The 17,247-nt window shown below is 34.0% G+C and overlaps 1 protein-coding gene across 1 annotated transcript in view; it reads right to left on the bottom strand.

The window, feature by feature from the left end:
- The window catches only part of LOC110038550 (mitochondrial adenine nucleotide transporter ADNT1), a 39,810-nt gene that overhangs the window by 7,752 nt on the left and 14,811 nt on the right, over positions 1-17,247 (bottom strand). The gene's annotated exons all lie outside the window — the stretch shown is intronic.

Genomic DNA, 17,247 nt, shown 5'->3' with positions numbered 1-17,247 from the left:
AAGTAAGCTAAAAATTCAGAAGTGAAAGAGAAATAACAATGATCGTGAGTTTGAAAAGATGCTGTGTCTATTCTTTAATCTGAGCAGCATTGGAAGAGCTGCTAGCACCTAACAAAACTGAAATGCAACAAAAAGAGAATCATAACCTACACTAAGTTAGAAGCAATCAATGACATGACACAATCAATGAGTTATCACAGATTTTAAGTAAACTAAAAATTCGGAAGTGGAAGAGAAATAACAGTGATCGTGAGTTTGAAAAGAAACTGTGCCTATTCTTTAATCTGAGCAGCATTGGAAGAGTTGCTAGCACATGACAAAACTGAAATGCAACCAAAAGAAAATCATAACCTAGACTAAGTTATAAGCAATCGCCCATAGTGTCCAGCATGTTCGCAAAGCTATTCAACTGAATATTATAATAAATGTCGAGTCAAACAAAAGGCCATGAATGTACTGAATCTTTGAAGGTTTTGATCTTAAATTATTGTATGCTTTCCTAATCAAATAAGAAAAATTAGGGCCGTCACAATAACCCAGTATTAAATTAGAAAAAGACAGCTGAAACACAGGATACAAAGCAACTTAATTGCCAATGATCAGCTGCTCCCCCTCCTCTAATCACAGTTGCCATAAGTTTTGCCCTGTAGTAATCGATAGGCATCAATTTAAGTCTCACCTTTCCCAATTAATGTTTAAAAACTAAAACAGCAATTTGGCAAGCGGCAACACCAAGAGGTAACAGAGACAGTTCTCAACAATCAAAAGGGTCATTAACCTTCTCAGTCACTTCACAAACTGAATACCAATATATATGCACTAATTTGTCATATGCATATCACCTAAGAAAGATCCAAAGTAACTTTCCACTTAAAAACTTTGCATCCACTAGCCGAACTGCAAAAGACATTTTCCACCAATATTGATGCAGAATATCATTGTCATTAGTGTCATTCTAAAGTTTAAACTTATTTGCTAGAAATATCTTATTTTATTGTGAAAACTTATGTTGATAAGTTTTTGAGTCATGATGATATGTTTTGGGTTTATATGCGTTATATATTTTTGGATCTTTGTATCATGATATTATCCTTTGAGCTTGTATATGTTGAGTTATTTCTAATATCATAACCTATGAAAGCAATTTCATGTTATTAGGATTGATGATAAATATGATGATGGGGTCGATGTAGTAATGATAATAAATGTTATGGTAGGTATAATAATGATGGTAGATGTATTGATGATATGAGGTCGAAGTATTTCCGGTCGGCTTGACAATGGAGAAAGATTTATATAGTATGATCACTTTTTTTATTTCTATAAATAAGTAGTTCTTATAATGCTAAACACTAAATCTTTTAATGAAACTTTTCTCTTTTTTCTATTCTTTTTGTTTGCTTCAACTCTCTGCTCAAAAAGTACTTACGAGTGAGTTCACAAAACTTGTATAATCTCTTACAAAAGGGAATGAAATCTTAGCAATAATGGATCATTTGTAGAGGTGAACTTCAACCCATCCACAGTTCGCCACTGCTGGCCTAAAATCCATCAAAGATTAAATCATTCAATTTTCTTATTTCGTCTTTTGCATTTATGAAAATTAGACATCTAGTGTACAACAACAACAACAAGCCTTTATCCCACTAAGTGGGATTGGCTACCATGAATCCTTTTTCTCCATTATATCCTTTTTCTCCATTATATCCTATTGAGTATCATATTTTCATTTTATTCTAATAAATTAAGATCATTTTTTAGATATACCTCTACTGTTTTTAACATAAGTTGAATCTAAAATATCTACTCTTTGAACTAGATCGTCAGATGATCAATGTTTACTGTGACCAGACCACATAAGACAACTCTCTCTAATCTTGTCTGCAACTAGAGCTACACCAACCCTTTCACGAATACATTCAATTTGCCTTTTGTCTCTAAGTGTTAAGCCACACATCCACTTAAGCATTCTCATCGCAGTACATTTAACTTAGTTTTATGCTTAACTTTTAAAGACCAACTTTTTCACATTAAAGCATTGCAGATCTTACCACCATCTTATAAAATTTTCCTTCAAGTCTAAGCAGCACTCTTCTATCACACAATAGGCCCGATGCATTCCTCCAATTCAACCAAACAATCGAATTCTACTAAAAACGTCCCCATCTATATCACCATCACTTTGAACAATAGGCCCCAAATATCTAAAATGTTGACACCTTTTAATGATTTGATCACTCATAATTACAACTCGTCACTATATCTGTTATTACTAAAATTACGTTCTATGTATTCAGTTTTAGATCTACTCGATTGCGGGTCTCACCACCATCTAATAAAAATTTCTTTCAAGCCTAAGCGGTATTTTTTTTATCACACAATAAACCTGACAATAAACCTGATTGATGCATTCATCCACTTCAACCAACTAACTTGAATTCTATTAATAACATCCCCATCTATATCACTATCACTTTGAACAATAGATCCGAGATATCTAAAACGTTCACACATTTTAATGATCTGATCACCCATATTTACAGCTCTGCCACTAGATCTACTACTGCTAAAGATCTACTACTGCTAAATTACATTCCATGTATTCGATTTTAGATCTACTCAAACGAAGGCCTTTAGACTCTAATGTAGACATCCACAATTCAAGTTTTTTTTTTAATACTTTCTCTAGTTTTATCCATAAGAAGGATTATCACTCAGCAATGGCAGTGTGATTAACATAAAAATAATGTAAAAAATTTTAATTTAAGATGAATATGATTACAATAATGATAATTAAATTACTTGAGAGTAAATAAAAAGGAACATTCAATTACAATTGAGCACAACTTCGACCCATCCACACTTCCCCACTGGTTACTTAAAAATCAATCACATAATAAATCATTCAATTTTCTTATTTCTTCTTTGCATTATGAAAATTAGACATTTAGTGTGATTAAAATTAAAAATAGCTTGAATCTTCTTGCCTTTATGATGTTCATGATATGCAACCTGTCCACACTTCATTACTGGCAACCAAAAAATCCATAACAGATTAAATCATCATATTTTCTTATTTTTTCTTTGCATTTATGAAAACTAGACATCTAGTGTGATTAGCACAAAAATAACTTCAATTTTCTTGCCCTTATCATGTTCATGATATTGTGCTTGTGTTTAATGGTAATTACATGTTTAAGATTAGTCACATAATAAATAATGTAAAAAATTTTAATGTAAAATGAGTATGATTACATTAGTAATTTTTAAATTACTTGAGAGTAATGCAATTACAATTGAGCACAAACATAATATGAAGAAACCTTATTTAAAAGAATATTCCAAATGCAACCTCTCTCTCTCTTCCTCTCTCTCTCTCGGTTTACAATGTTTTTGGGCTGAGTGAAACTTATGCCCTTGTCATTTAAGGTGAATGCCTCAAGGCAATATACCTTAAGGGGCATAAGGTCAAAATCTCGAATTAAAATTTATTTAAAAATATACTTCTAACTTACGTATAATAGAGTTTAAAGTTTAAGGTTTAGGTGTCGTTTGGAAATGGTTATTTTTCGGTTTTATATTTTTTTGTTTTTTTTTTATTTTGTCTAAATTTTAATTTGAAATAAAATAAATTTGGTTTGTTAAAATGAAATATAATTGTTTCCTAAAACAATTAAAATATCTAAGTTATTTTAATTGTTTTTAAAAACGAAATAAAAACATAAAATAAATAAATCAATAAGCAAAATTAATGTCAAACTCTAAGAGTTTAGACCAATTTGATGAAAGAGGGTTTAAGTCTTATTTTCTTTTATTTTTTCATTTTTTTACCTTTTCAACAAATATTTTACTTTGATTAATTTTTTTTCTTTTTCTTTTAAGGTATTTTTTTATTATATTTTAATTTATTTTATTTTATTTTTGTTTTTTTCATTTATCTTAACTATTTTTTTTATTCTCTTTCAAATATTTTTTCCCTCTTCGTTTTAACTATTTTTAGTATGTTTTTAACTTATCTTTCCTTTTATTTTAATTAGTTAATTTTTCTTTTAGCATTTAAGTTTTAATCCTTTTAACTATTGATAGTTTATGCTTCAAACTCACCTCGGTACATTCTCCCAGCAACTAGAGCACCCATATCAAGAGATATCAGCTGCAAAATATTGAAAAGATTCAGACATAACAAGAGAGAAAAATTATATATATATATATATATATATGTGTGTGTATGTGCGCGCGCGCGCGCGAAATACCTAGCTCATTGGTGCGACCTTTGGCATAAGTCCCTCGGGTCAGGGGTTCGAATCCCGTGACGCGGGCTCTTCGAATCAGAATCAAGCACACCGAATTTTCAACCCATGTGGGGGAATCAATATTTGGTGCCCACTGGACCAACTATCGATTTCACCATTGAAATATATATATATATATATATATATGAGTTTTAAAAACTTTGAATATTTTTTTCCTTTAAGCTTGAGGCATACGTCAATTCGCTTCGAGACTTATGCTTCACTTCAATAAGGTAAAAGGCCTCAATTCCTGATTGAGGGTAAGATACTTCAAACTACTATAATATTAAGCACACTAGTTATCTAATTTTCATGAATGCAAAATAATTAAAACTTGCAAATGATCTCATTTGATGAATTTAGGATAATTGGCAGCGAAATAAGGATAAATTAAAATCAACCTCTATGAAAAATAAAGCTTTGCTAAGAACTTATTTCTTTCTTAGAAGTTGTGAAGTCTTACACTCAAATAATCCTTCATTTAAGAGCAATACACAAAAAAGGTAAAAAAATTAAGGAGAAATTTTTCATTCAAAAATCAGCTGATTAGCATTACAAGGGACTCTCTATTTATAGGAATAAAAGGAATAAATCAAACAACACAAACCTATCTCCAAATAATATACCATAATTATCTTGACCGCAACCATCATTACCATATTTATCATCATTATCATATCTACCATCACACTTATCATCATCATAATATCTATTTTAATTAACATATATACAATCAAGTCTTATAACCTAGAAATGACCAAATATATATAAGTTTAAAATATAACAATTACACAAAGAACCAACAATCCCAATACATATAAGCTCAAAACATAGTATCGTGACTCAAAGGCCAAGATCATAAATCCGCGATATAACCATATATATCTTAGGCATAAACTTAGGCTTTGGAAGGATGACAAAGAAAAATATAATGATTTCCCACACAAAATACCTAACAATGTCTATGAAAAAAGATGGGCACATTGAGAAACAATGTAGAATTTTAAATCTAACATTTAATAATAAGATATGAAATTAAAATCATCTGTAAGCCACCTTGGCCTTGTATATGCGATGTGCATTCATTTGAGTGTTTGTGTAATAAAAATAAAAAAAATAATATATGTATATACACCCACCCACCCACCCACACAAACACACACTTTAAATAACAAATTAATTAGAAGATATTTATTTATCAAGTTACCTTATTTATAAACATTAGTTCCATGTAAAAAAGATAACTACTCAAAAATTAAAATGAAACTGATCAATGTTGTTGCCATAAATACTAAAATTGAGAAATCTTCCTTAGCAATTCATGCTAGAAAAAAATGTGGATTTTCAAAACACTAGATACACATTTACCTTCCACTTTAAAAGTCAAATTAGTTCAACTTGAGATGAAATCAACTCGAAAAGCCTCTAGTCAAATTTGGTTGACCTTTCCATTCCTGAGGATGCTCAAGCGCAAATTTGTTATATAAACAATTCCAATTCAAACTAGCTTAATCACCTCATTCTCTAAAAATATTATTCTTGGCAAGCCCTAAACTAAGAAGTTAAAACAGAGGCACAACTCCCAAGTATAAATGAGAATTAGAAAATGGTAAACTCTACAGTATAGTGCCTATTGTAACATTGACAATTGATAGTAGCTAGGGACACAAGACAAAAAAAGTTATAGGGAGGGCAATGTGGAGGCATGCAGCAGTGATGAAATGGCTGGTTTATCAAAGTTTGACAAAAAGAATGTGGTGGTGGTGGCAGTTAGGCTGGAAGAGTAAGCAATTTTGGCGCCAGTGAGAATATAAAATGAAAGGAGGAAAAATTAGAAGCAAGAGATCACAATGAAGGAAACAGCCCATAGAGGAAAAACCAACGTGACATTCAATTCTGCGGTTATTGGAAGCTAATGAGAAACCTTATGTTTATATTATAATTATTAAACTTTCGTAGATGGTGACGAAAAACCCAAATCAACTGCTTCTGCACTAATATACACGAGTAATGCAATAATAGTTTAGATATGGTTGGGATCAATTGTTCCAACAGGACAACTCCAAAAAATATTTATTAAAATAAAAAAAATAAAGAAAATCAATCATAGGTTTCACTTCTAACAAAATCTGCATCCATTGTTTTTGTAGATTACATATTTACTTCCTCTTGGAAATAATGTTGTAGTCTTTGGAAGATGAGAAGCCTTGTGCTTGCATTAAAATTTTGATCGCTGTGCAATAAGTGTAAAAACGTAATCTAACTTGCTGCTCTAACGTGCACTGAGCCATCCAAGAGTAATTCAAGAACACTTAAAGATAGAAGCGATTAATTGCTCCAGCAAGCATAAATCCTGTAATAAATCGTTAAGATTCTTAAGATTCTGTGAGTTGGGTGGTCAGGACTTGGGAGAGAAGTTTAAGAAATTCAAAGTTGTATTCAACCCAAGTCTTCCACTGAAGGAAAACTTAATCATATAATCCTTAATTTTAAATGAAGGAAAATTCACCGGAGATGATGAATTTCTATAACCAAGACAGTCACTAAACCCTTTATGAGTTGAGGAGTATCAATACTCGAAGAGTTGAGAGACGCAATACTCCAAAATGTTTTAGAGGAATCAATAAATTCTCTGCTCTATATCAAGGAAAAACTCAGTGAATTGTTTCAATAAATGTTTTAATTTATAAAATTCCACTAAGGAAGGCAATTTATTAAAAATGTGGCGGTTATGGTGGTTTCCCCTTAATAAAACTTTGAAACATTCTGCTCGAGCACCAGGGGTCTAAAGCAGATAGCTTTTTTTTTTCTCTGCAACTCCACATTTTGGTGAATCTTAGCCCAAGACGATTCATGGATGATGTCATTTTCAAGAATTCATTGAAATCCTCCAACTTCTGTTTTTATTGAATAATATAAGGAACAGAGATTGTAGCACACTAAAAAATGAGTACCAGTTTGAATAAGCTTGAGCCAAATTTGTGTCCTTATATTGAAACTTTTAGATAAATGCGAATTAGTTATGTGATTATTATTACTTGTAACTAGATGATAGACTCCTTGTTCCTTAACATGCCCAAGCATCTTCCACCAGATTCGATCATGAAAGAAATAATGATAAGAATAAAACACTAAAATACAATTTAGGTCAAATGTCATATTTTGACTTAAATATAGGCTCATCAACAATTTAAATGTGTGAAGAATATATGATAATGAATTTAATAAATCATTGGCAAAGGGTTCCATAAGGTAGTTTTAAATTTATGGTTTATTGGGCAGGATATACAAGAAAAAAATTCCGTTGAAGAGTTGGTCATATGATGTGCTGCTAGTGAGTACATTATCAACATTTCATTTGAATTAATTTTTAAAATCACAAGAGGTATGAGATGAAATATTCACCAAATTTAGCAATAGAGCACACACACATAGATTTTTCAAATATTGTGACAAAGGCTTGCAATTTCTCTATTTCTTGTTGTTCTAATCACACAGTCTGTGACAATTTTTCTTTCTAGGAAACATTGTTTGCTTGGTGATGTTTGGATTGAATTTGATATGGAGACTGGTTATTTTATGGAAGCTTCCCATATAATTTCTAGCATGTCTTAGGTTAGTGCCGCCATTTAATAATAATTATAAACATACATTCTGAACTATTAAACCATTTTAGGCTTGCTTCAGACTTATATGGCTCAATTTTGCTTCTGTATGTTGCAGGAACAAAAGATTAGACAACATTCTGACCAGCGGGAGGAGCTTTTAGTGGAGTTTTTCAGCAAAGCATGTCTCCCTTCTTCACTCTTAAAAGTAGAAAAGACATAATTTAAGTTGACAATCGAGTATTTTTCAAATATTTAGTAACATTTGTCCCCATTAGTAATTTATAATTTTTTTTTTACTTAAGTTTATAGCATTGCAGACCTTCACTGCGTGTCATTTTAATTTTCATTTTCATTGTAAAATTAGGTAATGAAAAGAGCAACTTGCTTAATGGTGCAAGTCCGAGGCAGCACCGCATAGCTCGGAACAAATTTTCTTCTTTGTATCCTAAATATCCTTGGTTGTGATCAAGAAAATATAGATTAAAGAAGCCTAGACATTAATGAGAAATTTTCTGCAACCCATATAGTAAAATTGAGGTCATGCTAACTCAATATGGGTCCAATAAGGTGGTTCAAATATCTCTTTCCTTGGTGGAAAGCTTTCGGAATCTTAGGACCAAATAAAATTTTCTTTTTTTTTTTTCATTCAACTTGAATAAAGATCAAATATTTTGGTACTCACACACTAGGGCTTAATTAATACCATTTGATTGGTCAAACTTTAATATATAAAACATTATCCAAAGAGAATAGATCTTTTTTTTCTTCGTTAAAACCACAGCATTGAGGCCCTCCTTCAATGGGATAGTGGGAGCAACTGGTGCAAGGAGGGTGAGAAAACAAGGCAAAAGCAAGTGCAGGAATTAAAAACAGGTGTCTGCGAAAGATAGGGAGGCAAAAAGAGATGGAAAAAGGTGCAAGAGGAGGATAGGTCTTAGGGTTGCAACTGTAGAAAGAGGGTAGTCATGCTCAAGGTTCTATAATTCCTAGAGCTTTGATATCACAAAAAGAAAAGAAATAATTTAAATTTGAATATATTTCAGTAAGGATATGGCACCCCTATCTATACAACAGAAACCCCTATCTATACAACAGAATTCTAGGTTGACTCGATAATTTCTACCTATGGGAACTACTGATTATATAGTAATATGGAAAAAGTTTTGTTAGACCGGCCTTTGAGGCACCGTTCGCCTCATGCTCCACTGAGTCAACGCCAGCTCACAAAATAATTTGAAGACTTATGTTAGACAAAATACCAAAAGGGCAATTTTGTCATTTGTAAGTTATTATTGTGGAATATATATATAGGGCTTAAGGGGTTTAGGATGAGGTGTGTGTGATTGTTATCATGAATAGGGTTAGGGTTAGGGTTAGGGAGAGAGAGTCTAACTCTTGATTTGGTGTTTATGTTTTATGTATTTGGGAGTGTATCGTTTTGGTTTGGTACCAACGGAATATAATCTATTATTTTTGTCATAATTACTTAAAAAAGTTGTCTGATTCTTATCAAATTAGTATCGAAGCAACCTCCTAGGAGTAATTGCGATATAATCGCAATTCGAGCCAATTGGAAAGCCAATGACATAATCATAGCTTGTATGGGGTTCCGCCTTTGTGACCGAACACCGTGATGCGGTCGCAATTCGAGATAGTTGGGAAACCAATAACAGGATCACAGCGTAAAAGATTTTGCCTTCGCGCCTCGCGATACCGTCACGGTTAGAGCTAGTTGGGAAGCCAACAATGAGATCACGGCATCCAGGGTTCCACCTTGGTGACCGTACATCATGATATAGTCGCGATTCGAGCTAGCCAAGAAGCCAACAACAGGATTGCAACATACAGATGTCCCACCTTTGAGATGAAAAATTGTTCTAGGAATAAAGGCGGCTAAGAAAGTAATTGTCTTGGAGGAAAAATTAGAAGGAAATGTGAGCAAAATCAAATATGAAATGCAGGAGCCTTACTCGACCATGGAAAGGTGATTCTTGTACATGGATGAGAGATTCATGTCCTTAGAAGAATTGATGAAGATCTTGAAATTTCACGCAAACTAGCCGCCGCTCGCCATAGGTTCGAGAAATCGCGTCTGAAGTGAATAGGAGAGGCAACAATCATAAGGATTTGCACTGCATCAAAGCAAGAACGTTGCCTTATCTTTAGAAGAATTTGGATGCACAGGATCGAGCGAAAGAATCTTGAGCGGGCTCGAGCGACAGCACTTGAAAGGAATAGCACGACATCCGAGTGGTTGGAACAAGCTAAAATAAGCAGGATCGAGTGAAAGTGTCAGGTACGGATTTCAGCGGCAACATTTAGAGAGAATTGCAAGACATATAAAGGTTTGGAACAAGCGACAAGAGGAGGAACGGGACAATTTGTGATTCGGCTCTGGAGAAGATCGATTCGAAAGATTTCGGTCTGAAACAGGGAACAACGATGGGTGGGGCCCCAGCAAAGGGCAGCATTCGACTACCCAAATGTCTTTTGTTGCACCAGCCTTCTGGATGGAAGGCAATTAAGGAGCCTATGTGGACGGCGAGCTGATTATGGGATGACCCAGATTTATGGAAGATGGGAAATCAATATGGGTCGAGGAAGGGAACTCAACCACCGCCTCACAGGGGGAATGAACTTCGGTCGAAGAAATTTTGGAGAAGACTCACTGCGTGGAAAACATGATGGGGATTGCCATGTATTTGAAAGAGAATGCTATAGCATGCTATCAATGGAGAGAAAGTCTACCAATTAGAACATTAAAAGAATTCAATGACCGATTACCGGAGCTTTTCAAAGTAGCGCCACGAGCAATTTTTTACATTGGTTTGGTAACGGTCCATAATGGATTATAGGGAAATTTGAGATGCTATCCAGTCGTTTGAGAGGGATATCAGAAAAAGTGTTGGAAAAAAACTTCATTAAACGATTGAGGCCAGAAATTCGAGCAGCGCTTCATCTGTTGAGACCGCGAGGATCAGGAGAAACTATGGAATTAAAGAGTCGATTGAAGATAAAAATGCAATGGAATTAGCTAATAGGAGCATAATGAGTGTAGCGTCATACCGAAATGCTACAATCACAATGATACAAAAAACTCAAATAGTGGGATTCCCAAGAGATTTTCCACGGGGTAGAAATAACGAATCACGACCAGGGGCGACATTCAAGACTTCGGTGACGCTCGAGATAATGATTAGGGTAATTCAGGATGCAAAGCTGTGATTCTTGATTAAGTTGTATAACATAGAAAAGACACATGACACGAAATTGGCAAGAGATTCCAACACCAATCCAACAACTCTTACAACAATATGTAGAAGTTTCACGTTGATGGTTATCTCGGAGGGAATGCAAACATGCTATAATCCTGAGATCGAAAATTTCTCCCATCAGTGTGCACTAATACTGCTACCCACGAAGTTTTAATTCGACGCTAACAGAGTTGGTTGAATCTTTTGAATTAAAATGAGGGGATCAAATTAAGTAGATGGAACTTAAGCTTCACGTAGAATTGAAAGCCTTGTTGACAACACTTTGTAATGAATCTAAAAACTACCACTGTTCTTAGTGAAAGTGATAGAAATGATATAGATTATAATTTTGGGGAGAACAATGTGAGGTTGGCAGTAGAAAATGAGATGTTTTTTCATCATACAGATAGAGAGTGGATGACTACAATATCATAACATCTTAACATGGATTGGGTTGATAATGTGAAGCGCGTTTTTAATTTTGTTACTAAAAATAGTCCTAGGTCTCACTTTAAGCTAGGGATGTCAATTTAGGTCAGCAAGTCGGGTTTAGGTCCAACCCGAAAATGACCCAAACAAAATTGGGTCAACCCGAATCCAACCCGAATAATAAACGAGCGAAAAACAACCTGAACCCAACTCGACCTCGACATGATTAACCCGAACCCGCGACCTGTTTAACCTGCCAACTCAATTTTATATTAAAAATTATACTTCTAGCATTTAAAAAGTAACATTATGCAAATTAAAAAAAAAATCTATTTATATATGACAAGCTATGTCATAAGAACAGTAAAAACAATTTTTTTGTGTTTATATGCGTCATGTTCGAGTTTTTGAGTTCAACCAGAACCCGACACGAAATTTTTACTTGTTGAATTCTCAAACCCAAACCCGGCTCAAAGATAACTCGAGCCAACCCTAACTTAGATTTTTCGAGTCGAGTTCGAGTCGTGTTCGTGTGTAAGGTCAATTTTTGACACCCCTACTTTAAGCACGGGGATACCTCACTTCTATGGAACAACAAATATTTAAATGTTGAATTTTAAAGAATTCAACCAAGGGATGAACTACAGCATCCATGGGCAGGTCCAATATCTAATGCAGTTGTCAATATCATCTAAGGCAAACGATCAGTTGAGGTCCGTTCAGTGGGAGTCATTAAGGGTATTGCAATTGATCAAATATTAGGAAAAATTAAGCACAAAAAGAACATGGTTACACCAAAAGATAATGTTTTATGCATTGGGCACTTCCTGGGAAAAAATGAGGATATGAAAATTTTCATGGAGCCCCTTGAGTTAAAAGATATGTGTCAGGAATCGACATGTGAGAAAGAAGTGTTGATTAAATAAAAGACTTGCCAGAGATGACGCCACATGTGAGTCATACAACTTGATCCAGCAGTAGTTTTCTCTATTATACCTTAAGGATAATGTGTCTTTTTGAGAGGGGAGTAATAGTAGACCGGCGCTTATGATGCCGTCCGCCTCATGTTGTACTGAGTGGACGTCAAGCTTGCCAAATAATTCGAAGACTTATATTAGGTGCAAGGCTAAAAAAAAAATTAGACATTTGTTAGTTATTATTGTAGAATATAAATAGAGCTTAATATGTTTAGAGTGAAGCGTGTGAGACTGTTATCTTGAATCTAAGGTTAGAGTTTGGGAGAGATTGTCTACCTCTTGAATTGTAGGTATTTTAAGTTTTACGCATTTGGGATTATATCATTTTAATTTAGTACCGACGAAATAAAATCTATTATTTATGCCTAAATTCCTGCAAAAAGTTCTCATTTACAACAAGGCGTTAGAGTAAAATATAGAAGGATTAATCATGATTCTATAAATTTGGCTAAGAAAATAAGGTTCTCAACAGCTTGCACATTTTATTTCTCTTAAAATTTTAGAAAAGTTTTCACTCCTTATCATGGCGTACATGCATAAAATTTGTGTTGTAAACACTTATGATCAAATGGAACCAACAACTTGTTGGGTGCAATTCACTCTGCCTTGGCTCCCGTGGGCTTTACCAATCTCTAAATACTTTAATTATCTTTTTCGAGAATGCATACTTGTTACTCAGGATTTGTTAAATAATAGTATCTCTTACTCCATCTCTGTTGCCATCAATTTTGATTCATTTTATTTCTTATACTATTTCTTCTTGTGATTTTACAATCATGTTTGCCAATACTTTATTTGAATTATAGAAGTTGCTGATGATTCTAGCTCAATTTAAGTTTAATTTTGTCAGATCCTAAGACTGGATGCAAAAAGTGGATTTGTTAGGTATTCAACAGCCAACATAAAAATTTTATCGAAAAACTATAACATGAATCCTTTTAATTATTGTGTCAATGCTAGGGTGTCTTCTCGAAGCGATACACTGTATTGTTGGAATACATTAAAAAGTGTGCAAGGGTCACTGCACCGGCGCCCAGGTGTACTATTAAATAAGCAAGTGTTCCAACATTATGGATGAATGCGGGCAAGAAAATTAGTATATGTAACTAATATTAGGATGTGAACTTCGAATAGATGTGCTCTCATAGATAAATTAATTGAATAAATAGATATTATGGTTCATATGAAGATAAATATCATATGCACTAAAAAAATTAAATGGGTTAAAAAAATATTAAAGAGATTGATAGCTTAGATTTTAAATTTTGATATTTCGGTATGAGTCATCCTAATAATAGTGTAAGTGTAATTAGAGATAAGAGTGAAAAATAATATTGCAAAAATTAATAAAATTGAAAATGAAATTATAACTATAAATATTATTGTTGATACTGTAATGAGCATTTATACTCCCCAAGTAAGTTTAAATATATGTTCAAAAAAAAAATATAATGATCCATAAAAATTAATACAAACAATATATTTTGAAGAAAGAATTTTTATTGAAAAAGATTTAAATTGACATGTCGGTAAAGTAGTAGAAGATTTTAGAAACATCAATTATGACTATGATTTTGGAGTGATTAACGAAGAAGTAGAGTGATACTAGATTTTTCTTCAGCATATGATTAAGTTACTAGTATTTTTTAATTTAAAAAAAATATATGAGCATATAATCACTAATAAGAATGGATCTAACAAAACAAAAATTCATTATTTTCTTATAGGAAAAATATATCGTCAAGATTGCAGAGATTGTAAGGTCATTCTATTGAAATTATTTTTGTTGAGGTCTAAATCCTTTACCTAGAGCGAAGATTTAGCTATAGGACTTTCATATTGACTATCCTAGAAGACTAGTGATGGGACTCATCCTACTTAGACGATCAAACTACCTCCTGGCTCTCTTGTGAAGTTTCACATGGGTTGTCTCAAACCCTCAACCCTTGGTTGAGTTGGTTAAGACCAACATGATGAAACTCAAAAAGAGTTTCCATAGGATCTTAAGGACTTAAGAGAAACCCTTTATGACTTGGACGCTCACTTCACCTTAAATACACATGCATATCACTACATGCACATTCACATTCACCACATAAACATTCATACATCCCACACAATTCGCATATACCACATCACATGCCCTATACATAATTCACAAACAATCCATACACCACAAGCATCACCACCATAATTCACCCAAATTCACATTACACTCATATACACTCCACCAAACTCACCATAAATCTTAATCCACCAAATTTAACACCACATAATACACACAATTACATCACATTCACATTCACATCAGCCCCACACTCACACATGACACCACCCCACTCACGAACCACTCCCCTAAACCCAAAATTTACCAAGCTTATGTCCCAAAATTTCATCATGATAAATTCAAGGCCTCATGAAACGCACCATAAACATTTTAAACATCATCAAACCCAAATCCAAGCCTATCATCTAAAGCCCAAAACCATCCCTTTCACAACCCATCCCAAAAGCCCACTAAACCAAAAGCCCATCCACCATGGCATGAAATCTTTTCCCTCATCCATTTAATTAAATTCAAAACCTAAGTTCTAATATCATGATCAAAACCACCTAAATTGGGCTCCATGACAACCCCTCACAAAATACCCAAGTATTCTAAAATACTTTCCCATGAAAACTATCCAAGCCATATGCAAGTCATGAAGAGTTGTCCAAGCCACATGTGAGCCTCCTTAGCCATGACATGTGTCACCATTCCCTAAGTAACAAAATGAGGACCCACTTTCCACGCTTGCTAAAAGCACTTAAATCCCTCTCATGAATCACTCTAAATCCCCATGATTGGGACATGTCAAACCAAGTCCCCATGCTACCCAGCAAGGTCAGCCACCTTGGGAGTGAGTCAACCCCGTTCCCATGAACCAAACCCAAGTCAAACCAAAAGTGAACCAAACCTCATTCCATTTAAATTCAAACCTTAGACACTTGTCACAAGCCAATTGACTTCACCACTACCCACCACTGACCTTCCACAGTTGGATGGTGACCACCCAAGCTCACCATCCCACCATAGCCAAAGGCAAGCCCAAACCCGAGAACCATCCATGGGGGAAAACTTAAAATTGAGTTCATCCAATGTGGCTCACCCCCATTGGAACTTAGCCTCCACCTCAAATCCACCTAAGCACCATTTTCCACCCACTAGCCAACTCAATTGACCCCAATACTTGGCCTATAAATTAACCACCCCATCACGTCCCAAGAAAAAAAAAGTGCACAAACTTGGGGAAAAATCGGCCAAAATCATCCCAAACCCTCCTTACACTCACACGAAGCTCATTCCCATCATTCCTAAGCTCACAAATTGACTATAAAACCCTAATTTCTCCATTAAAATTCAAGGCATTATCAACCTCAAAATTAACTTCACCAAAACTCCAAATTAATTGTTCCAAAAGCTTCCCCACACTTTAAAAACACCTCCCTAATCAAAATCCCCCTCCCGTGGCCTCTACCATAGCGCCGATCCACTTTTTGGTCCAACTCATTCCTAGACCCAATCACAGAGGAAATTGAAGCTTGGAGGAGGTTTTTGGGACCAAGATGAAGCTTCTCAACCAATCCAATCGAGGTCTCACCTCTTGAACAAAGGTATATCTCAAAAATCCCCAATATTGACTCGGTTTGAACTTTTGTGAAAAGCTCAACAATTCATGCTCACCGCATAGATGTGTTCGTCTCGTCGAGATGAAGCTTTAGGAACAAATCGATTGAAATTAGTTGAAAATCGAGCGAGATATTAACCCTAGATCATGGACAGTTCTCGAGTTATAGTTGGACCCGATGACGTCCACTCCTGTGTACTCGAAACGGGCAGCTCGAATCATCGTAGACGACGGATTGGACTGATACAAGCCCCCGGATCACGTGGTGACTAGGCAGCCTATGTGTAAAGAGCAACCATCCGCGGGATGATGTGTGAGACTTCGGGACGCCAAGGATGAAGCGGTTGTTGCATGGTAAAGTAGATAAATGAGGGATTTTTTTTTTAATTTAATACAGAAAATCAAATGTAAAGTTTAAAAAACCATATTTTGATGTAAGAAAATCACAAAAAATGAAATAAAAATACCATGTGCTTATTGAACAGAAGATAATCTAATGAACATAAAATTAAAAATAATTATATTATATTTAATTTTAAATTAATTAAATACTTCAGAAACTATTCTAATCATAAATAACTAAATATTAATCATCATGACATGAAATATTCAAGGCTTATCCCCGATGGGATTTATGATGTTTTCTGATTTTTCCAAGGACTAAGAGCACATCTAACCCTAAAAGCCCTAATTTTCCAATGGATTCACCTTTGCTTACTTAAAATAATTATAAAAAATAAAATACAAATCAGAAAAATACGAGGTAAAGTCATGAAGATTAATCAAAGTCAGAGGCAAAAATTAAAAATGCATTTTCTAGGTATTTTTCCATTAAAAATGATTAAAAATTATAAAAAAATAAATATAATTCTAAATGCCACAAAATTCTCTCTGATTGAAGACAGTTACCTTAAAATGTATTCATAAAATTTTTAAAGACAAGAAGATGTATTTTCAATACTCAGACGTATTTTCTTATAATTCTATAAACTATTGACTTAAATAATTAAAAATAAAAT

Source organism: Phalaenopsis equestris, unplaced genomic scaffold (assembly GCF_001263595.1).
Source record: "Phalaenopsis equestris unplaced genomic scaffold, ASM126359v1 Scaffold233062, whole genome shotgun sequence".
NCBI classification, from domain to species: Eukaryota; Viridiplantae; Streptophyta; class Magnoliopsida; order Asparagales; family Orchidaceae; genus Phalaenopsis; species Phalaenopsis equestris.
Note: the sequence above shows the minus strand (reverse complement) of the source record. Positions and strands in the feature narration are given on the sequence as shown.